This window comes from Lagopus muta, chromosome 6 (genome assembly GCF_023343835.1).
Source record: "Lagopus muta isolate bLagMut1 chromosome 6, bLagMut1 primary, whole genome shotgun sequence".
Taxonomy (NCBI): domain Eukaryota; kingdom Metazoa; phylum Chordata; class Aves; order Galliformes; family Phasianidae; genus Lagopus; species Lagopus muta.
Window position 1 is genome coordinate 33,122,281 of NC_064438.1, and position 22,775 is coordinate 33,145,055.

Sequence of the window (22,775 nt, forward strand, 5' to 3'; positions counted from 1 at the left end):
ACTGATCAGCGACTTCTGTTATTGATAGTTCTGTCAATACTTACTGAGACAAGAAAATTTGGAATTTTCTATTATTCAGAAAGTGGATAAAAAGCATTCATGGTATGGTCTGAAGCAGATAAATTAAAGACTAATATCATCTTCAAACTTTTAAGTTATAGCTATTTAATGTATTGTCAATTTTCATACAATTTGAATAAGAAAAATTAGCTGTGGCAGCAAATATGCAGTGAAAAATCCATGAAGAAAAGTGAGAATTTTGGAGGTTATATTTCATCTATCCACATAAACAGTAGTTACTGTGCTATTACCAAAAAATTGAAAAGGACTTCAAAAATAAAAAATCTTGATGTTAGTCTTTTAACTTGCACTTCACAGTAGCTTCAAAAACAACTTCTCCTAAATGATGGAATCATTACAAGGCACAGGAGTGTGACTCTGAGCAGCAGTGATGGGGAATATAACAATAGCCATGTATTTTTAGAAGTACTGCTGTTCATCATATCAGACATGTTCATTTACATATTGCTGCCTGTCTGTCTGCCATCCACTGTTAGATCTTCTAAAGTAACACAGATCCAATTTTACAGGTACCTATTTACAAGTACCTTAATCCTGGAGTAGTGTATTCATGTGGAGTGCTGCATCCAGAAGTGGAGTCCTCAGTACAGGAGAGATGTAGACCTGTACCGGCACATTCAGAGGAGAGCCACAAAAACAATCGAAGCAATAGAACACGTCCCCTGTGAGGAAAGGCTGAGAGCTGAGGCTGTTCAGCCTGGAGGAGAGAAGACTCCAGGAAGACCCAATAGTAGTCTTTCAGTATCTGGAGGGGGACTATAAGAAAGAAGGGGACAGATTCTTCAGCTGGATCTGTTGTGATGGGACAAGGGGAAATGGTTTCAAACTAACGGGGGAGATTTAGATTGGATTTAAGAAAAATGTTTTTTATTATTAGAGTAGTAATGTGAGAATATATTGTTTAGTTTACCACTATGCCCAACAAGGATTGTAGTTTCAGAGGGTAGGAATAAATGTTTGTGCAGTGAAGGGTGAAGGCTATAACACAGAACTGTTGAAATACTGAAAAAATTGCTTTTTCAGCTTTGAGCAACATTGGGTCAGACACAAAAGAAATTACTATAACCTCAATATAAATGAGCAGTCCTTGCCTATGGATGTTATATTTATAGGATGGCTACATATAATTTATAAATATACTACCACACAGAGTTAATAGTCAAAGAAAAAAAATCATCATTTAATAATCAGTGAACGCATCAAAGAAGCAAAAATAAAGAATTTCAAATAATGCATTGCAGAAAAAAAGTTAAAGGATAAAATGAATCTACAGAGACTGCCACTGTTTTCTCCTTGGTCTGATTCTGAACTCCACCTATATCTATTTACACATATTCTCAGAAACATGAAAGTGATTTTATTCAAAAATCACTGAAGTCAAAGAAAGAGTTCAGGTACCTATTTAACAAATCTATTTTACATTAAATCCACTCCCCAAGTTATTTTCTAACTAACTGGCTAGTCCAATTATTAAGAGTGATGTCAGTTCAATTCAGAATGACTTTAACTACAAGGATATTCTGAAACCTGAGAACTGAAATATTTAGTAAGCAGTACATGGAAATACCGCTAGGGTCACGTGGACATTCTGTATAATATTGCAGTACACTGTAGAATTCTTTCAGTCATATATCTTCCTATTTCACATGAAAATTCTGGAATTACAAAATTCTCAACACAGAAAGACACACAGGATACTGGACTCTGGGAATTTTGAGGCAAATGCTTCTAGGTGATTTCAAATGCCTTCTTTGCCAGTGGACAGCTCATACAGTTTTCAGCTGAGAACAGAAGTTGCTTTTCCTTGAGCTTACTTACCAGAGGCACTATTATTTCTGCTACTAAACAGAGAAGATTACAGTGCTTTCCTGTGCAGCGAAGAATCCTTTTGTGTTTCTAAATCTGAATCACAGAGTCACAGAATTGTAGGGGTTGGAAGGGACCTCCAGAGATCATCGAGTCCAACCCTCCTGCCAAAGCAGGTTCCCTACACCAGGTCACACAGGTAGGCATCCAGGCAGGTCTTAAACATCTCCAGAGAAGGAGACTCCACCACCTCCCTGGGCAGCCTGTTCCAGTGCTCCATCACCTCACTGTAAAGAAGTTCTTGTGCACATTTGTGCGGAACTTCCTATGCTGCAGTTTCTGGCCATTTCCCCTTGTCTGTCTCCACTCACCACTGAAAAGAGTCCAGCCTCGCCATTCTGCCCCCCACACCTTAGATACTTATAGACCTGGATCAGGTCCCCTCTCAGTCTTCTTTTCTCGAGGCTGAACAGACCCAGTTCACTCAGCCTTTCTTCATAAGAGAGATGCTCCAGGCCCTTCACCATCTTTGTGGCCCTCTGCTGGACTCTTTCCAAGAGATCCCTGTCTTTTTTGTACTGGGGAGCCTAGAACTGGACACAGTACTCCAGATGAGGCCTTACCAGGGCAGAGTAGAGGGGGAGGATCACCTCCCTCGACCTGCTGGCCACACTCTTTTTAATGCATCTGAAGTACTTAAATGGGCTTCGCAATACCTTAGGAATTATCCCTTCCTTTATTTTTCATCTCCTATCTTTTGACATACAAAAACAAAAAATAAATAAAAAATTAAAATTAGGTATTACCATCTGCAATAATAGTGTATTAGTAAGCATGATCCACATGCCTACAGTCAGATTTTGGAGTGCAAGGTGATTTTTAAAATTTAAACATTTAGTGTGATATTTTGAGGGAAATATATAGCATGTAAGTAGCTTTGGAGAAGTTGTATTTTAATCAGATATGTTCTAAAAGGAGCGCAAGCACTTTTAAAAATTCCACCCTTAATCCTTAATTTCTGAATTTCTTTCTTTAGTAGCACTCTCACTGTTTACTGAAGAGAACAGCAAGTCCTCTAATCTTACAAAAGCTGATGGCATGATGTTCCTGTCTATGGCTTTCCTTTAATTGTGTTCCATGCTGACCCCTTGCAAGGAGCCAGTAGCAGAAAACATAACTTAGATAACAGTGTTTACATGAATGTTTGATAAGCATCTGCCAGCCCTTAGCACTCTTCAAGACTATGTAACACAAAAGACAGCCAGGAAACCCTGGAGCTTTTGCCACCTGAAAGCATAATATCTCTGTTTTCTGAATTTCAAATGAGCATAGATTGCTCTTTTGTAACTCAAAATGTAATTTATGTATTATTTACTATAAGAATATATTAATCAGAAGACACATTGGTGGGTTTTTTTTTTGTTGTTGTTTTTTATAAATTGTAGCTTTGAGGTGCAATTCTTCTATCCTGCTGGATTAAAAAAGTAGGCTGATAAAATTGAATAGTTGACTAGAATATCAACTACATCAAGATTAATAGCAAGAAATTGCTTGCAAACATTTTTATGATTTTTGATTAGAATTTCATTTCATCTGTGTTCTCAAATATTTTGCTTTCTGCAGAAATTATAAGTAGCAAAGTTTTTGTTTTATTTGTGTTAGTTTCTAAAGCTTAATACTCCAGTTGACTCCTCAACTCTAAGTACACATAAGTACAACTCACAATTCTACCAGTAACCAGCTATGCGATCTTGATGTAGGTAAGTAGTTTTTAACATACTTTTGCTCACGCTGCACTGGCCCAAACCACATAGACTTAATATAGCTTGGAAATCCAGGATCTGTGCATCCAGATCATCTTGTCACCATATTCCCTGCCACTCACAAACCACCACTGTTTGATAAGAACCTGGTTAGGAAATGGCAAGTAACAAACCAGTAGAAAAAGGTCACATCTCTTTATTTGTAAGTATACTGTGCTTCGTATTACCAAAAAACATTTGATTTATATCTAAGGAGACCTTTAGATATAAGGCAACTAAACAAGAACTTAAATTTCATACTGCTGATGGCATGAGACTACTTTTCTGGTGTTGCTAGAAATTGGAACTTTGTTGGCTTTTCCAACACCACGATCAGCCCAAACTGCCAATCTCTCAAGTCTGTAATCATCATATAGCAGCTGTCATTCTCATGCATAGCAAGGAGTAACAAGCTCAGCTTTCCAAGTCCCTTATCACAGATCTCTAACTCGCTCTGGCCTTTCTCCATTTCTTTACTCTTTTTATACAATGCTTAAACCAGTTCTACACATGCCCTTTGACTTATCAGCGCATCTTGTTTCTTCTATATCTGTCAAGACTGAATATTAGCGAAGAAGGAGAAAAGATTTCATCGATGTCATGAACGTGCTTGTTTCTTAGCAAATACATAATGTTCATTGAGCAAAATGATAAAATCCATCTATGCTATGCATTATTGATGTAACTCTGTTCTTTATTTGTTTGGCAAGTTGGCATGTATCCGTTACCTGTTTACTGTGCAGGAAAACTGATAAAGGATTTTTAAGGGATCATGCAAGTAAAGAATTCATTGATTTATTCTTCATATATAAAGTTAGTAACACCTATGGTGTAAATCCACCAATTTCTGTTTGGAAAACAGAAAACACTGTAGTTGCATTGAGTAAAATTGTACTCAGGAAGATTTAGGGCATACTGAAGAAACTTGAATCAAGTCACATTATTTGAATATCCAGAATATGATGTTAGATGAAATGAGATTCCATTTAAACTAGACTGAGAGTCTATTTTACTATGAAATAATAGCTGCTTCTGTGTTTGTTCTTGTGAGAACTCATACCCATATGCCACATATTTCAAGGTGCAAGACAGAGGGCTAAGTTAATTTATTGGACTTTTTTGGACTTATACTTCAAGAAACAATATTGGGACTGATTTTGCTTATACTATGCCAATGGTATCCTGGGCTCCATCAGAAAAGAGGTGGACAGCAGAGGCAATGGAAGTGATTGTCCCTCTCTACTCTGCCTTCATGAGGCCCCATCTGGAGTACTGCATCCAAGTCTGAGGTCCCCAGTGCAGTAAAGACGTAGAGTTGTTGGAGAGGATCCAGAAGAGGGCCTCAAAGATGATTAGAGGGCTGGAGAACCTCCTGTACAGAGACAGGCTAAGGGAGCTGGGCTTGTTCAGTCTGGAGAAGAAAAGGCTTGTGAAGAGACCTCATTGTAATTTTAAAAGGGTATTATAAACAGGAGGGGAATTAACTTCTTGCCCTGCTAGATAGTAATAGAACAAGGGGGAATGGTTTTAAGTTCAAGGAGGGAAGGTTTTGATTAGATGTCAGGGATAAATTCTTCACAGTCAGAGTGGTGAAGTACTAGAACAGGCTGCCCAGATAGTCTGTGAATGCCCCCTCCCTGGAGGCATTTAGGACCAGGTTGAATGGGGGGGGGAGGGGGGTGACCTAATTGCAGCCTTTCAGTACCTAAAGGGGAGTCAACTCTTTGAAAGGGTTGATAACTGCAGGACAAGGGGAAACGGTTATAAGTTGAGGCAAGGAAGATTTAGGTTAGACTTCAGGAGGAAGTTCTTTACAGAGAGAGTGGTGAGGTACTGGAACAGGCTGCCCAGAGAGGTTGTGGATGCCCCATCCCTGGAGCTGCTCGAGGCCAGGTTGGATGGGGCCTTGGGCAGCCTGGTCTAGTACTAAATAGGTAGGTTGGTGGCTCTGCCTGTGGTAGAGGGGTTGGAGATCCATGAGGTCCCTTCCAACCTGGGCCATTATGTCTGATTCTGTGAACAATGTCCTGGGCAGCCTAGTCTAGTACCAGATCTGGCAGTTGGTGGCCTTGCCTATGGCAGGGGGTTGGAACTTCATGATCCTTAGGATACCTTCCAACCCAAGTCACTCTGTGATTCTATGGTACTTTTCTTTGACTGCAAACACTCAAAAACCTTACCTTATATTTTCAGGTTCTTAAGCGAGAGATTTGAGATAGCAGGTCTTTTCTCCTAAGTATCAAAGATTACTATGAATAAAATAAGCCAACAAAGAGGATGGAAGAGACCCTATTTAGCACAAGATGGCAAACAAAGTAGCATCTGCTGGAGCCTAGATACCTAATTTCAGACTGCACAGGAACAAAAGTTAACAGTGTTCTATGAGATGCACCATATCACTTATTTTTAAGCCTTTACTCCTTCAGAAATAAAATATTACTTCTGTTCTTATGTGTTAACAAATACATTCTAGGAATTTTTTTATTAAAGTAGACCAAAATGTGTTAGTACATTTGTCAAGCAACAGTTGGATCATTTGCACCATCCTCTCTCTGTATGAGACATTAATATAATCATACAAAAACAATCATAATACACCAATTAGAGAAGAAACCTCCAAAATACAAATGGGACAGAGAATGAAAAAACAACATAATATTAATGAACATATAAAAATTCCAGTCAGTGCTTGAGGCGCCATTTGTTAGACTGCCTGGCAAGCAGTGTTTCAGTGTTCCCAGATGAAGGCCAACTGGCTTTTTCATTCAGATCATGATTGTTTATGCTCAATTTTGCCCTCAATTACACTAGTATGTATTAGGTGTAACTCTGCTATCTTCCAAAAAATTTCTTTCTGTTCACACCAGTGTAAATGAGATTAAAATTTGCTACTCTCAATTCAACAAAAGATGTTGAAAGGTTTAAGGGATTTCTATACACTGTGTGAATCAATTCTGTAGAAAACATGCTTTTAAGACAGTGTTAGTTCCTTATACTGTTAGAAACAGTATAAACCTATTTTAAGTTCATCACAGATTTTTTGACACCTTCTTGTTGAAATATTCTGCTCTAAAATTAATTTTCTTTGAAAAATGTTTCCTCAAATTTAATAATCAATTAAAAACATGCTAACTTATGTTCACCAAGGCTAGATGCTTTATCTTTTCAATACTTTCTAATACTATTAGCAATTTTCCTCTGCACAGTGAAGTAACCTGGCAGCAGCTTTCAGTAGTTTGCAATGCTTTTTCTAAAACAAACAAAAAGAAAATTGCTAATTAATATTTCCCATTTTTGTGCACAAGCTGTGAAATTGCATAACCAGCTGAAACTAATGAAACAGAAGCTCTCAATCTTGAGGGGAGTGAAATTCAACAGAATCACAGAATTACCAAATGGCCAGGGTTGGAAGGGACCTCAAGGATCATGAATCATCAACTGCCCTGCCACATGCAGGGCCACCAACTTCCCCATTTAATACTAGACCAGGCTGCCCAGGGCCACATCCAACCTGGCCTTGAACACCTCTAGGAATGGGGCATTCACAACCTCTCCGGGAGACTGTTCCAGCACCTCACCACTTTCTCTGTAAAGAACTTCACTTCTTGGCTTTTTGGCTAAGATCAATTGCAGCAACAACATTTAGTACTTGTGAAAATTGTTACTTACAATCTTACAGTGACTTACAGTGATCTCAGAGACACAAATAACCAGACATACATTTGACGATACAAGTTGCAGGTATAAAAAAAACAAGTGTACGTTTTGCTAGTGGATTTTCAGAAAAATGATGCTCAATATATGCAGATGTACAATACTGTAGGATGCCTATTAATGGAATAGTGGTTTGTCAGAAGACATTCCGTGCAATTGCTGTTTCTTTCTGGTAAAGAATGATGTAACTGCATTTATAGTAGAATCATGCAGGGAATATTCCCAACAACTGGAACATAATCATATACATTGTTAAAAAGTCTCTGGTGCACTTCTGGCTCAGAGTCAGCTATGACTCTCCTAGACAATTGCTGTGCACAGCTGGGAGCTACAACAGGCCAAGGACTCCTATTAGGCAGTCGGATGATGTCACCATTGTAGGAGGGAGAAATAGCATAATAGCATGGGTATGCATTCCAGCTGGCCTCAGTGCCAAGAGCAGTCCTGAGCATGTTTAATTTATGACTATAGATCTAGTTTATTGTGCCAAAAAGAGGAATGAAAACAGCTGTCCCATGCTTTCAGTGCCCTAACTGCCAACCATGCACAGAGAAGCAAGAAATTGCCAAAGAACGAAGAAACAAAGTCTGAGACAGATGCGCTACACTACCCCCAGGGTTGTTAGTGGAGGGAAATAATGAAATTTCTTTGAGTCTGGAATGCTTTTAGTGAAGAATAGAAACAACAATTATGACAGTAACCTTTGATATGCAGACAATCAAGGTTTAAATTAAAACTAATATTTTGCTTGATTCAGGCCACTTAATAGAGCATCTTAACCACTATGCCAAGAGACATTCTCTGGAAGCTGTTTTCAGTTATTCTTGTTGATACACTTTGTATGAATGACAAAATTTTAGCTGGAAAAGGAGACGGAAACACCTGAAGACAAGAGCAGGTGGTGCTAATTGCAGCCTGTTTAGCACTCTGCTCTATGCGCTCTAGCACTATGCTAGGTATGAGTACGAACCAGTCTAAGGGTTTAATTTCAAAGTTTCACTATTTTCTGCATAACTGATAGTGCATCCTTCCTTACCAATAATTTGGGGACAAAGCCAAATTTGAATGGCTTCCCTAGAAAAGTCTACACAAAAAAGTAATACTGAAAAATTAATAATTTTCTACTCTGTCACATTGTTTGTGTCATTTCTTTGTTGTTTTCCATACAAAGAACTTTCTTCAGCTTTTTCTGACATACAAATGGAATTATATTTACTTATGTGTGAGAACCTGTTTTCACATACTTAGAAAATTTAACATCATTTATCTTGACTTCAGCTTCTACAAAATAAGCAGGAGACAGCACTGATACTAGTAGAATATCAGATGTTCTCAGCAGTTTTGAAAACCTTTTTCTAAATTTTGGGGATCAGCAAAAAGAGAGTGAGAAGCTAATTTCTCATGAGTATTAATGCTCATGTCTATTTTAACTGCAAGCCAATCAATCTTAAAGTTAAAAATTAAAATATTAATATTAAAAATCAAAATATAAAGATAGAAGTAAATCTTATATTTCTTTATCCTCTTCATTATTTTTAGCATTATTTTATGCCTGCACCAGATAGCTTCAACAAAAAACAACTTATGTCTATATGCATAGTATTTGTACTTATGGAAAAAAACCTCATATTTCTCAATTACAATGCTAGCCCAATTGAAATTAAAAAAAAAAAAAAAAAAAAAACACAAAAACACCCAATTCTTCCCCCCCTCCCTCCAGGCTTGCAGATTTTGTCAATCTTTTCCTCCAGTATGATGATCACTTGACAAATCTCCAGAAGTCAGCAAAAACAATCTGATCCTGGCAGAGACCAACCTCAGAATTCATCCAGAAACTGATTGCTTTCATAGCCAAAGTCGTAACCAATGTTTTACCTTAAGTCAATGAGTGAATACCCAATGCAGAATTAATACTTTCGAACTCCCAATGAAAAATCCTGAGGAAATACAGACAGTTTTGAAAACGTTGTTTAAAACTTAGCAACACTGAAATAAGCAGCTAGGATTGCTTCTACTTCCAAATACTGCAGTTAGTATCAGCAAAGAAAGTGACTATCCAGAGAGATATGCACAGAAAACAACAAACTGGGAAATTGTACTTTGCAGTAACAGAGTCTTCAGATTGCTGGCTGCAGCAAAAATTGGAGCAATAAAATCTATTGAAGTTTCACAGACAGAGAAATTTAGGGATAAGAATAAGAAAAGTTCAACAAAGTTAAGTGATAAATTTTGCATCAACTTAAAGTGCAGTTGACTTGAAAACTGAATTTTTTCTTTTCTTTTCTTCCAGCTACCTGTGTTTTGTTGGGGAAAATGTCATTTAAAAATGACACTTAAAGTAACATTTCAAAAATTTTAGAAAATGTCGAAACAAGGTGGATGGACATTAAACCTTCAATTTTTTAAATATCTAGAAAATGTTTGTTTCTAGCCACCTGAATTTGGTTTACTTCAACCTAACATATAATTTTCCCTCAAATTCTGTATTTCAAACTTTTCAACTCTATGTCATATTTCTAATTCTCATCACACAGTTTTAAGCTACTGAAATGTAACAGCAGAAAGACAAGGAGATACAGGAATCACCTGCCAACTTCAGAATGGGAAGTGTGAGATGCTTAGTAGAGCTACTTTGAGTGAGGCTTTCAGACCTATAGAAGTATAAGAATAGCTGTTATTTTAATGATGGATGTAGTACAACTAGTAAATTCATCACATTGTTAGACTTACTCCAGTCTTATTTTTTTCCTACCTTTCTCAGGTATTTCTTAGGCAGTCCAAGAATCCCTTTCAAAACTCCCTGTCTGTATGGAAAATGCTGATAGAAATACTTCTAATGACAATACCTCCTGAGTCCCAGATGAGTAAAAATGGCATTTAAAACTGTTAAATGCAGTTAATGCACTTTTATATAAGCTTGCCTTAGATAATGGCCGTTAACAGAGTCTTAGAAATCATTAAAAAGAGGGCAAGGGTGAGCTTTCTTCAGTATGTCTGCTCACTTTTAGAGAGCCTCTCCAATATCTTGATGCCTCTGTAATACAGCCTATAACACTGCATCTCTTCTCTAGATTTCATATCTGCAAAGGGACAAATTCTCACAATTTTACAATTGCTGATAAGAAACATTACATCTGTTCTTGAATAAAATCTCAGCCAGATCTCTGGTGATTTGTGCTGCTGGAAGAGAGGACTTATAAATGAGTGGTAAAGCTCAAAAGTATAGAAAATTCAATACGATTTTTTTTTTTAATATATAAGGTCTACAACTTTTTTTTTTATTTTTTTCTTCTTTTTTATTTTTTTATTTTTACACTTTCTCATACTATCATGTAGTGTGCTGAAGCAGAATAACTGCTAGGCTTTACTCTGGAAGAAGATGTATGAATAAATAACTATGTGAGTCTGTACAGTACTGCATTCTTGCAGAATTCCTCAGGCTCTTTTGTGCTCCAGGTTACTGTACTGTAGGAATAAATACGCCTGAATTCCCTTCTTTCTGTCACCACGCCTTTATGATATTCAGCAAGAACGCTATTTTTTTTTTTTTCCTCTAGTGAGTCTACAGAATGTCTGCTGAGAACAACGGAAGCAGAACTATGTAAATAAAAACCTAACACATACGCTGGGAGTGCAAGAACTGACATTTCCTTACCCTCTCCACTTCAATCTTTGCAATCTGTAGTATTCAAAAGTGCAGCATAAAATTTAAATTGACATGATATTTTAAGCAATAATGCTTGAGAGTCATCCCTTATATGTTTAGATATACTGACTTGCAGACAGACAGTAAATACTCTCTAATTTAATACAACACAATAACAGATGTTCTTTTCAAGCATGACTCTTGAGTAACTCTAGAACAAGTCTATAATACAGGGCACATTAAACCCCTCGTTAGCTTGAATTGAAAGGATAAGTAAATGCTCTTTGACCAAACTATAAAAAGGGTTCAAGCTTACTCTTTGCAAAGCAAGCTGGTTAAAAATATGAAAAGCATATTTGTCATGCAATATCATGTATAAGATTTTGCCAGTAATTTCTCAGTTGCTCTCCACTGTGCAATTAATCAAAAGTAGCATAAAGCAGGAAAACAGGATATAGAGCCTGAAGAAAGTGTTATATTAAGACAATATTTACTTTAAAAAAAAAAAAAAAAAAATCAGATTTTTCTTTGTTTTAAGCACACTTCTATCATTAATCTAACGCTGAAATTTCCCAGTGTAGCAACATATTAATAAAAGCATTCACATTACATTTTTTGTTAAAAATGTTGCCTTTTATGTTAAGAAGTTTCACCACACTGAGGACATGTCTCTTCAGTTCTCACACCTCAAGGACATGCAAAGCATTACATTTGACAAGCAGAGCAATATGGAAATTATTCCATTGATTGATATTAAAATTTTAATTCTTGACCACAGCAGCTAATTCTGAGATATAGAAACAGGTCTGTGCAATAGTTACAAAATGACTCCTAGTTAAACCTTGAGATATGTACTACTGGCCCTCACTGGAGTCGGAAGTTTTTCAAATAAATCCAGGTACTGATTTGATGACTGTAACTTCTTATACAAGTCTTCCCTTACTATATTGAAAATTATTCTTCTCAAGAAGAAGCAAAAATACCCTGCTAACTCTATTCAAGCTTTTGAGGGGTGAGCACCACTTGGCTGATCTCAAATGGGCTGAATCCTACTTATCCTAACTCCTTTTCAAATCTTGTGAGCAATTGGCTAATCTATCCAGCTGTCTTACAAGAGTTCCTTTTTTTTTTTTTTTTACTTTTTTTTTTTTTTTACTTGAATATGATGACTACATATTGGCTTTACTTCTTGAATTCTAGCTTTTGAGAAACATAAAATTGTTTTGTTAAACACTGAAATTCAACTTACTCACATTCAGCAGTTAGGTTATAGCAAAGTTTAGTTGCCAAACTTTGTATACAAAGTCATGATAATACCAAAAGTGATCCACTATACATTTTCATATGTAGTTTTACAAGAACAATGTCAGCATTTGCTGGATTTATTACTCTTCTTCACCTTTTATTCAGATTTATAGCATACAGGCCACAAAGATCAGTATTGCTTAGAGAACAATACAAAAAACCTATGGTAAGGTGGATTGGCTTAGATATCTGCTGTCACAGCAGTGGCCAGCAATATTCATGAGCTCAAACTCTGTTTGCATTAGCTGTACAAAATACTGCTTTTCAATCACCTGAAGACTATTTCACTGTATGGCATTGTTTACACCAAGGAAAGCAAGGAGAAGGAGTACTGGTGTGGCAGACAACATGAAGGGGTGATATTTAGCCCTCTGATACTATAAGAGTCCACCTTATTAAGCACCTGTTAATCGCTTAGTAGTGGTGCAACAGACAGTTTCTTTTTTCCAAGCAGCCATTAGAGTTCCTGATTTGTTTGGCTCAGCCAGGCTCCCAGGCCATAGCTGGGGATGACAACAGAGGCAGAGATTTCCTTAGAACACCTCTTTAAAAATCTGAAACAGAGCCCATATGTCACGCTGTAAAAAAATGCAAAATATGCTGGATCTGTAAAAGTGACACACCAGGCCATATGCTGCAGACAGAACAGCTTGCATATGTCTAGGCCTCTACACTAACTTCAAGAACTGAAAACAGTGGCTAGGCTATTCTACACTTCTCCACTTGTTAAATTTGTTTTGCTAAAGTCAGATTTACTGGAAACAAACAAAAAAAAGTCTTTGTCAAAACCTTGAAGCTGATGACTGGCCAATTATTTTCTGTGCTGCTTTGAACTGTCAAGCTGTGATCAAGTGAAGTGGAACAACTGCAAGGTTTTCCAGAACAGCTGTTCAAATCCAGAGGTTCATCTCACAGTTAGAAATGGACTCAATGCTAAACACCAGGAGAGGTCAGCATGCCAGTTCTGGTCTGTTTTGTGCACAAAATAGCACTTTCTATTTTTGCTATTATCCCAAACACTTTCCGGCACTTTCACAAAGCTAAGAAACATTAATTCTTTTATTCAGACCTAATTCTCACATTATCTGTCACACAACAAAACCTGCATGAACACCTCTATTTTACTTTGGCAAATGCCAGAAAATCCTAGAGCCAGTAACATACCTTACCGTGCAATGGTACTACGGAGGCCTTAAAACAGCAGGATAGTTTAACACTGTCTTGTTCAATATAAGAAATAAAATATGCTCAATTAATCAGATTCATTCTTCAGCTTTAACCTCTATGTTTCAATGATGAAATATCAACTGTGAAGCTGAAAGCTCTTTTTATATATGAACATTGAAAATATTTGCACATTTTGAACTTTCTGCAAAAACTTTTGCAAAGGAAATCTGAATTCAGAAAATGCTAAAGTAAATCCTTAATAAAAAGAAACAATTTATGGTATTTTTTTTTTTTCAGATATGTGTCCCAGACTTCGCGTAAGATCAAGTGAGCATTTTCAAGATTGTGCAAGTCAGATTCCCAAATGATATGTGAACTTGGCAGAGCTGTTTCCCTCAAATAATTACTGTTAAAAGACATATTGCCTACAAGAAATGAGGCTTGATGATATTTAAGCTATCTTCTACCTTTACAAAAAAAGTTGTTACTTAAATAAAATCCTTAACTCCCAACTTATGGTGACAAACTTCATTTTTGCATAGTATCTTCATTAGATACTGAATGAAGGTGTTCTCTTTCCCGGAAAGAATAAAGCAGATTCGGTTTTGTCTGATTTGCCACTCTGACTTGTGACTTTCTTACACTCAAGGCTAGATCACACATCATCTTCCCGCTGCAGCTGTGTCAGTGGAAGCTTTCACCATGCCAGCTGCTTATCACTACATCCACTGGGAGGCTTCCATGCTTCCCAATCTATCTCCTAAGCTGCACTGCAAATACTTACTTGTTTCTGTAAAAAATGAATACTTTTAGCAAAACTGTTCATTCAACTAACTTTTCATTCAACAGAAACAGGTCATTCAAACAAGTCTCCTAGCAGATCTGAGGAAAAACTAACGTTGTTTAAGGGAAGGAGCTGCAGACTGGAGCAGGAAATCCCTTCAGCAGGATATATTATCAAGCTCTTATTCCATAAAATCCATTTAGTGCCTTCATATTGCATTAAAGTTTGAAAGGAATTATTCAGAGTGAAGTTAACATAAACTATCAGAGACTAAGCATACTGATCATTACACTGTCCTGAAGATCTTTGCATGTCCAGACTATGTTTTCAGTGTAATACCAGTTAATTCCACATGTATTTTACAGATAGCTTTGGAATAATAATAATATTCAATAAAGGTATTGAATATATGTATATAGTGAACACAGTTATGAGAGTCCTGTCAGGAGATTTAATGAAATATCTATTTCTCTAACAACATTCCAATAATCTATTTGACTGGAAGTGTATTTAGTTATTAGATGTCTCTACAGATTTTATATTCCCCAGAAATAGGCACACATTTACAGTAGTGGAATTTTACAGCTAGATATCAAATTTTTTCTATTTTAATTTTTTAAATAAGAAAAAGCATATCTTTCTTTAGTTACTTCTATTTGTGCAGTACCATGCATTTTGTTTTATGAATAAGCAAATGAAAGGAAATTATTTCAAAGAAAAAATGTCTTATTTTCATTGCCATTTCAGATGGAATTCAAACAATACTTTCAAAGTTCAGACCAGATATGGACACTATATCTATCACTCCTATCACAAGGCTAGAAAGATTTCCTTCTTACTAATAATCACTAACTCGCCACGCCATAGAGATGCCACTTCTACTTCAAGAGGACTTATGGTCTTTAGCACCTCCTGAAAGTCAGCAGATCAAAACCTTACACATGTACTTATATTTTCTAATAGTGTCAGTAGAGTTGTATGTTAGTCATAGAACATAAGCATGTTTATTCTGGTCATTTTACTTTAAATTTGATAAAACAGCAGAAAGTTCTCTTTCATTGGATTTAAGTTTTCTTAAAATACATTAGTATCTCCAAATCTCTATCTTGTTTTGTGAATAAAAAATAGTGACATATTAGTTTGGTAAGTGTATTTCATGTCCCACTTATTATAATTTTTGGAATTAATGAATATATTTCTTAACTTTTTCTAACACAGATATTTTGTTTTTAATTCTTCAAACTTTTACTGAGAAAACAGATGAAACAAATTCCATTTTCTTGTTCTTATGTTGGAAGCAATCTCAGCTTTGTTCTCAGGAAGAAGAAATTCGCAATAGAGAACTCAATCTCTGAACATTTATTTGTTTGTCCTTATTATATTCTTACTTACTGGTTCATCATTCTTATTTCATCTTTTAAGAATTTTCTGTTAGCAGTCCATGAAGTTTTGCTTTTCCTTCTCTTACATATCTACTGGGTGCCTAGACAGGAACTGAATTTAAATTCAAAAATTAGCAGAAAAGAAAATTGTGATATGAGCAAGTCATTGGCAAGTCAGCTAACCTTACATGCACCGAAGTTCAAGAATATAAAGCAGTGCATGCACTGCACTGTTGCTGAATATAGCTATCTATCCCTGTTGCATCTACAGAAAAAAAAGAAAAAAAAAAACTCTACAAGGCATCATCTGTTTTCTGAGCAAAACATGCCAGTTACAGCAAAGTTTAGGAGGTGTTCTGTTCTAGCTATGAATGTTGACTCATTTACAACTTTGGCTTGATTTTTTCTAGCTGCAGTGGTTACCATCCCCAGTTCTGCATCCCACTTCTCTGTCATAAATTTACACTTCCACAGCAGGCATGTCTGAGCTGACTGTGAGAGGCATGGATGCTGATGAACCATCATAGTTTATAGACTGCTATGCAAACATAAATTGGCACTAACTGTAATATACAACGTGCTTGGCAGGAGGAAGAAACACACATCGAAGGAATGGAAACCAGTTAGACTGTCCCAAACCAATTTATTCCACATACGAGTCAAAGTCTTTGATGCCTACAAACTATGCAGACAGAAGTGGTGGACAGGGTAATCTCTTCCTCTCCATCTTAGATGGAGAGATGGAAAGATACTCAGTAATAAACCAACATTTCTGAAAATGCATCTGAAATGAAATCTTCCAAACATTTCAGTAATTTTTGAGATAATCATAATATTAGAGAAAATTTAGTAACAAAGAAATTTTTCTCTCTTTAAATATAGAGGTACACCAAGTGTTTGAAAATGTCTCTCAGATAGGGAAATTAATATTATTTGGTTTCTAAGACTGTTTTTGTAATTAGCCAGGAGATTTTCAATTTTTTCTTCAGATTTGTTCTTACAACAGTGTCTTCCTTTCACACTAAGAGATAAAACTATTGCTGGCAAATATTGCAGCTTCTTGAAGCCAGAACAGAGTTTAAGAGCAGTCAAGAGGTATGGCAATTTTAGATTTCTCCCATGCATCTCCTTGTATAAAGTTTAGGCTGCTAATGTAATTCTGTGAGACTTTAAAAATATAGTTTCAGATCTCTGGAACCCACAAAGTCTGAATACAACCTTGTCACAGATATCTCCTTTTCTCAAATGTTTCTGGGCAAGATACAGATGATTCTCTAGCAAGCATACAGTCTTTTTGTCCTAGAAAAAAATTCTTGCATCAATCACTCCACAATTGTTCTAGCTGTACATTTAAAAAAATAATAACCAAAGGCATTCTCGTTTTTCTTTAGATCTCTCTGCATGCATGCTTATATTGCTGTATGTCACACGCAGTGAAAGAAGAAGAAAGTACAGAAGAAACTGTGTGAGGGGGAAAAAAAGGTTAGGAATTGGTAATTGAAGTGGACTGCTGTGAAGAAACTTTTTGCATTGTGCATATTTATGACTTGCTTTGGGGCTTTTTTATTTTTATTTTTTCTTTTTAATTATTTATTAAGAACATACAGCAACAGAGTAACTCACTGAAAGAAACATGAATGTCTCACGGCTGAGCTTTGCCAGGTGTATTCTAAGTACATAGGAACTAATGATATTAATTCCTCTTCATTTTATAAAATGAGACAGAACAAGGAGCATTCATTTTCAAATATAAGCTCCTACACAGATCTAAAACTGAATGTATCAGCTAATCCAAAAAATCTAAATAAGTCATTAGCTCAAAATCACTTTCAATAAAATGAATTATGGAACTACTTGTTTTTATTAACAGCTGAGACATAACTGAATCTGTAAGCTCACTGTTTAAACTATGCAGAGTTCAGTGCAGGAATGGCAGGGCACTACCTTGTAAAGGTTGAAACAATCTGGAATTTCAGTAGTTTGTTAATCTGGGAAGTTCGAGGACTAAAATCCACAGATTTCTTCCACGTTCCTTATAAGTCTCATACACCAAAGCATAAAGCATAAACTGGATGGAGCAGAGTCTCTGATGAAATATAATATAATGTAGCCTTTCTGTATTTACTAAGAAGCACAAGCAGAAGATGTTTTAAGTCAGTCCTTTGCCCTTAGTCTGGTACAATATAATTCAGAGAGGTGAAATGCCAGGTAAATTTATTTGAAAAGACTACACAATCAGACACAGTAGATTTGTAAAATGTCTTCATCCAGTACAAAACTGACAGAGGTATAATGTCCTGATGTTTCATCTGAATGAATACTGCATATAAAACTGCTGCCAGGACACATACTGTTCTCAGCAATGAAGGAACAATAATATAGAGTCCTTAGGAAAATGTAGTGCATGTACAGATTGCTTGCACTCAGGGGTCATATGACCCAATGGAAGACATCTGTCACTACACTAAGATACAACTGTTTTCAATTTAAAACAACATGTTTAGGGAAGTAAAATAAATGCAAAATTTGTCTTGTCCAAGAAAAAAAAGGTAATTTTTCATATTAACTGTTTGTCACTGAGAAAGACAAATGATGTGCATTTATTTCCCTGCACTGTTCATTTGGCCTTAAAGCCAATATATTGAGCAAAAAATAATGTTATTTACAAAGTAGGAAATCTCTCCTAGAAAAAACGGGAACGGAAAAATGTTTATACCAAATACTCTAATGGAAATACAAAGCAGAATACTAATAAGAAAAAAAAAAAAAAAGTCTTTTACTCATCTTTAAAAATAAAAACGGAATAATAAAAATAGATACTCCATTATTAATTAAATTAGATGAATAAAGCCCAGTCCAAATCTCAGTGAAGCACTACAGAAGTTTTCACTTTTCAATTCACTCACAATGATAACTAAACATGTTGATATATTTTAAAATAATTCATAGTTGTTTAAAATAGTCATAAACATACTGGTAGATCTCAATGCCTTCTACATTTCAAAATGTATGAATATCCAGAGAGTGCAAGTATGTGTACATGTATGTTTATATGTATACAGTGATTAAGTGATACTGTTTTATTATATTTATTACGCAAGAAGCAGAAAAAAAAAGATACTATTGTATCTTTTTTAGATACAATAAAGATTGTATATACAATAAAGATTGTATATACAATAAAGATTGTATATACAATAAAGAACAAGATAAAGAAAACTATTCAACTGGAATAGTCCAATTTTTAGCAGAGATATCAATTTTCTTTTTTCTTTTTTTTTAAATGACTCCAAGGATTTTTTTTCCCGGGAGAAATATTCCCCCCCTCCCCCCCCAACACCCAAAAAAATCTCATTCTGTACAATCTAGCTGATTCCTATTCTGGTTTTGGCTGGGATTGAGTTAGTTTTCTTCACAGTAGCTCACACAACGCTCTGCTTTGGATTTGCAATGACAACAGTGTTAATAACACACCTATTCCTAAGCAGCGTTCACACAACATCAATTCCTTTTCTGCTTCTCACACTGCCCTCCCCAGGGAGTAGGATAGGAGTGCACTAGAAGCTGGCAGAGGACACAGAACATCTGAGCTTTACTGCCTAATTTTATAAGGTTTCACAAAATAAATTAAAATGGAAGGAAATGAGTTTGAAAGTTAACAAATTCACATACACAGTTATTTTGATGTATATTTGAAGTTAATTCTATTTCTAAGATGCAAAAGTAGACACCACGTTTTACAGAAAAGAGATTTTTATAACCTCAGATAAAGTATCTATGTTCACCATAAAATAGTCAAGAAAAAGCTCAAGCTTTCCTTTTCAATCCTGCCATATAAGCAGAAATAAGTTACATAATCTCAATACACAAATTACCCTTATCTTTGAATGAAGATAATCCTAACCTCCTTTGGGAAGTGATTTCACATTTACTAAAGAATGTTCTGTAATGTGTAAGTTTGCTTGAAGCATTAGAAATATATTTGCCAACTCTAAGTGATACACAGATAATTGCTACTGAAAACATCATTGCTCTGTGTAATGCTGTAACACAATGGAAAGCAGAGCTATGACAGCAGAACAGCAAAGTCCCATGCTACAGTGACTGAAGACACACTCAAATGCAGCAGACACAGGCAATAAAACAAAAGAAAGAATCTGCTTACCTTTAGAAGGCCTCAGGCACACAAGAATCTCCAACAGGATACTCTTGCTTCCATCGCAAATGCATCAATGAAGTCTGCAAAGGGGTGGATTCTGACTCTACTCCTTCCAGTCACTCAGGTGCTTTTCATGCACCTGAGCTCCCCCGAGTTGGCCCTGCCTTACCACCAGGTGTTCAATCACTTTTTCAAGCTATGACTTCATATTTATGCTACACTTTGATTGAGACTAAATTCTCATTGAGAAAACAGCAACAGGAGCAAAATGATTTATTATATCAAAGAATAGTTTTCTTTTCATAGCTTGCTCCCAGTTGATGTCACTGTGCTCTGTCATGCTTATATACCTCATTTATATGAGGCATGAGATAACACATAATCCCAAAGGAAGATTTCAGAAAATGCTAATTTTCCATTCTTGCTTTTGTATACATGCTAGTTATCATTTCAGAGAAATAAGAATTTAGTTGACATTATGTTGTTTCCTCATTTCCTGTCATGTTCATTTCAAATGTCTAAGTGTATGCAATTTCCCATTGTAAGAAATACATCCATACAGAAATAACTTCTCATACAACCACTATAGTTATAAGAACATTTAACCCATTGTGATATCACCATTGTGGTAAGGCAGGATACTTACCTGGCAGAGGAGACACCATGATCAGGCAGGTGGTTTTCCCAGGGTGAGGCTCATCCCCTGCACTCTGGTTTGATGACTCCTGTGATTTCCCCAGATGTGGGAAACTCAACTGCCTAATTTGTGCTAGTGTATTTATATAGACTGGGGGAAGAATTCCTTGAGAGCAGCCCTGTAGAGAAGAACTTGGGGGTCCTGGTGGGTGAGAAGCTGGATGTAAGCCACCAGTGTGTGCTTGCAGCCCAGAAGGTCAACTATATCCTGGGCCACAATAAAAAAGGGGTGGCCAGCAAGGAGAGGGAGGTGATTGTCCCCCTCTACTCAGCTCTTTTGAAGCCCCATCTGGAGTCCAGGCCTGGGGCCCCCAGCACAAGAAAGATGCAGAGCTCTAGGAACGTGTCCAGAGGATGGCCACTAACATGATCAGAGGGCTGGAGCACTTCTCTTATGAAGAAAGGTTGAGGGAATTCGGCTTGTTTAGCTTCAAGAAGAGAAGGAGACCTCATTGTGGCCTTCAGTACTTGAAGGGAGCATATAAAGAGGAGGAGGAATGCCTGTTTGCGTGGGTTGATGGTGATAGAACAAGGGCAACTGGTTTTAAACTAAGACAGGGGAGATTTAGGTTAGATATTAGGAGGAAGTTTTTTCACACAGAGGGTGGTGATACACTGGAACAGGTTACCTAAGGAGGTTGTGGATGCTCCATCCCTGGAGGCGTTCAAGGCAAGGCTGGATGTGACTCCAGGCAGCCTGGTCTAGTGGTTGGTGACTCTGCATATAGCAGGGGAATTGAAAGTAGATGATCTTCAAGGTCACAGAATCTCTCAGGCCATTCTATGGTTCTATGATATTTCTGTGATTAAGATTTCTACAGTGGCAATAGGGTGACCTAGTTTAAGTCCTCAGTGTATACTTATAGAATATCTGGAAAAATCCAGATTTGCACTATGGGAGAATGAATATGTTAGGTTTTGCAACTATCAGAAACCTCTTCTCATAACAATAACCTTAACATGACAGTCTAGCACCATCCAGGTTGAGCATCATCCAACATCATCCTGGATTTCAATATATCTAAATTTACTGGGAGATCTCCAAATGGTTGTAGTTGTTACTACTAGTTACAGCTCTCCTCCTCAACATAGTCTTGCATGCATGGGAATCTGCAAGATTTTGCTACTGAAATGTGAGGCAAAAAGGCACCAAGTGTTTCAGTCTTAATGTTTTCAACCTTTACTAGAAGTTCTCTAGCTGCCAGCCCTCATCTTCTGCATCCTGTTGATGAGGTGGTTGGTAACAAACCATCAGGAGCACAAAACCAGTGTTCTTTCCAGAGTTTTGACAGCCATGTCTTTGGCTGTATGCTGGAGCTCTGTGTAGTCAAAAAGTTACTTGCATATGGCATAAGTATCCTGTCTTCTTTCCTTTCTATACTCATCCTGATATCCTACATTAAAATAGTAAAACAAATTATAATGGCAAAAACTACACAAATCAGCACTGTGAACTGGATTAATATAATATTACGTTTCCCCATGAAATTCTATGTAATTTGCTTCATTTCATTTTCTGAAACTTGTTTGAAAGGTTTGTTGTATGTATATATAAATGCTTAGAACAGCAAAAAGCAATTGTCTTCATGTCTTTCATTTGTTTAGGTGGCTGTAGGTAAGAGTGAACAGATGGTAAGTTGAACACTGAAAGATGGAAGTGACTTGGAGGGAATTAGTTGGTTATGCTGTCAGCTAAGAAAATTTCAGTGGTTCAGTAGAAGAACTAGCAGAGTTTGCATGCATTTCCATATCGCCATATTTACAAATAGATGCCATTTTTAGATTTACTTATGGAAACCTTATGTGTCTTTTGGATCTGAGACAACTGCAGACAAATATTCCCTGAAACAGAATGAGTTATCTACCTGACAAAGTAAGTTCAAGAAATGTTTTCTATATGTCTTATCTGGTATTATTATCAGTAGTTCTTTATTCACTTATCTCTATGCAATTTGAATGTTTTAGTAATCTTTATGGTCTCAGAACCAAGATGCTTTTTAATAACTTTCTATTTCATTGCATAACTAGACAGGAACGAGAGCCACACACTCCTAGCTACATGCTATTCAGCAAGTACAGGCCAGGCAGTAACAATATTTGCATTTACATCTACAGGCCCTTAAGATATACAGACTAAAACAAATATTCATGTGTCTTTGTAATTTTGTTTTTTTAAGTGTCATTTATAAATATCATTTGATTTACTTTTGTACAACAATTACAATTTTACTTT

General features: G+C 36.3%; 1 long non-coding RNA gene and 1 pseudogene across 1 annotated transcript in view; one reads left to right on the plus strand and one right to left on the minus strand.

Annotated features, from left to right (window-relative positions):
- The window catches only part of LOC125694794 (uncharacterized), a 29,832-nt gene extending 9,842 nt beyond the window's left edge, over nt 1–19,990 (minus strand). Inside the window, exon 1 of the long non-coding RNA XR_007377721.1 lies at nt 19,853–19,990. This is a non-coding gene — a long non-coding RNA (uncharacterized LOC125694794). The remainder of the gene's footprint in view (nt 1–19,852) is intronic.
- A 494-nt stretch (nt 19,991–20,484) lies between these two features.
- Nucleotides 20,485–20,633, plus strand: LOC125695602 (U1 spliceosomal RNA; annotated as a pseudogene).
- Nucleotides 20,634–22,775: the final 2,142 nt, after the last annotated feature.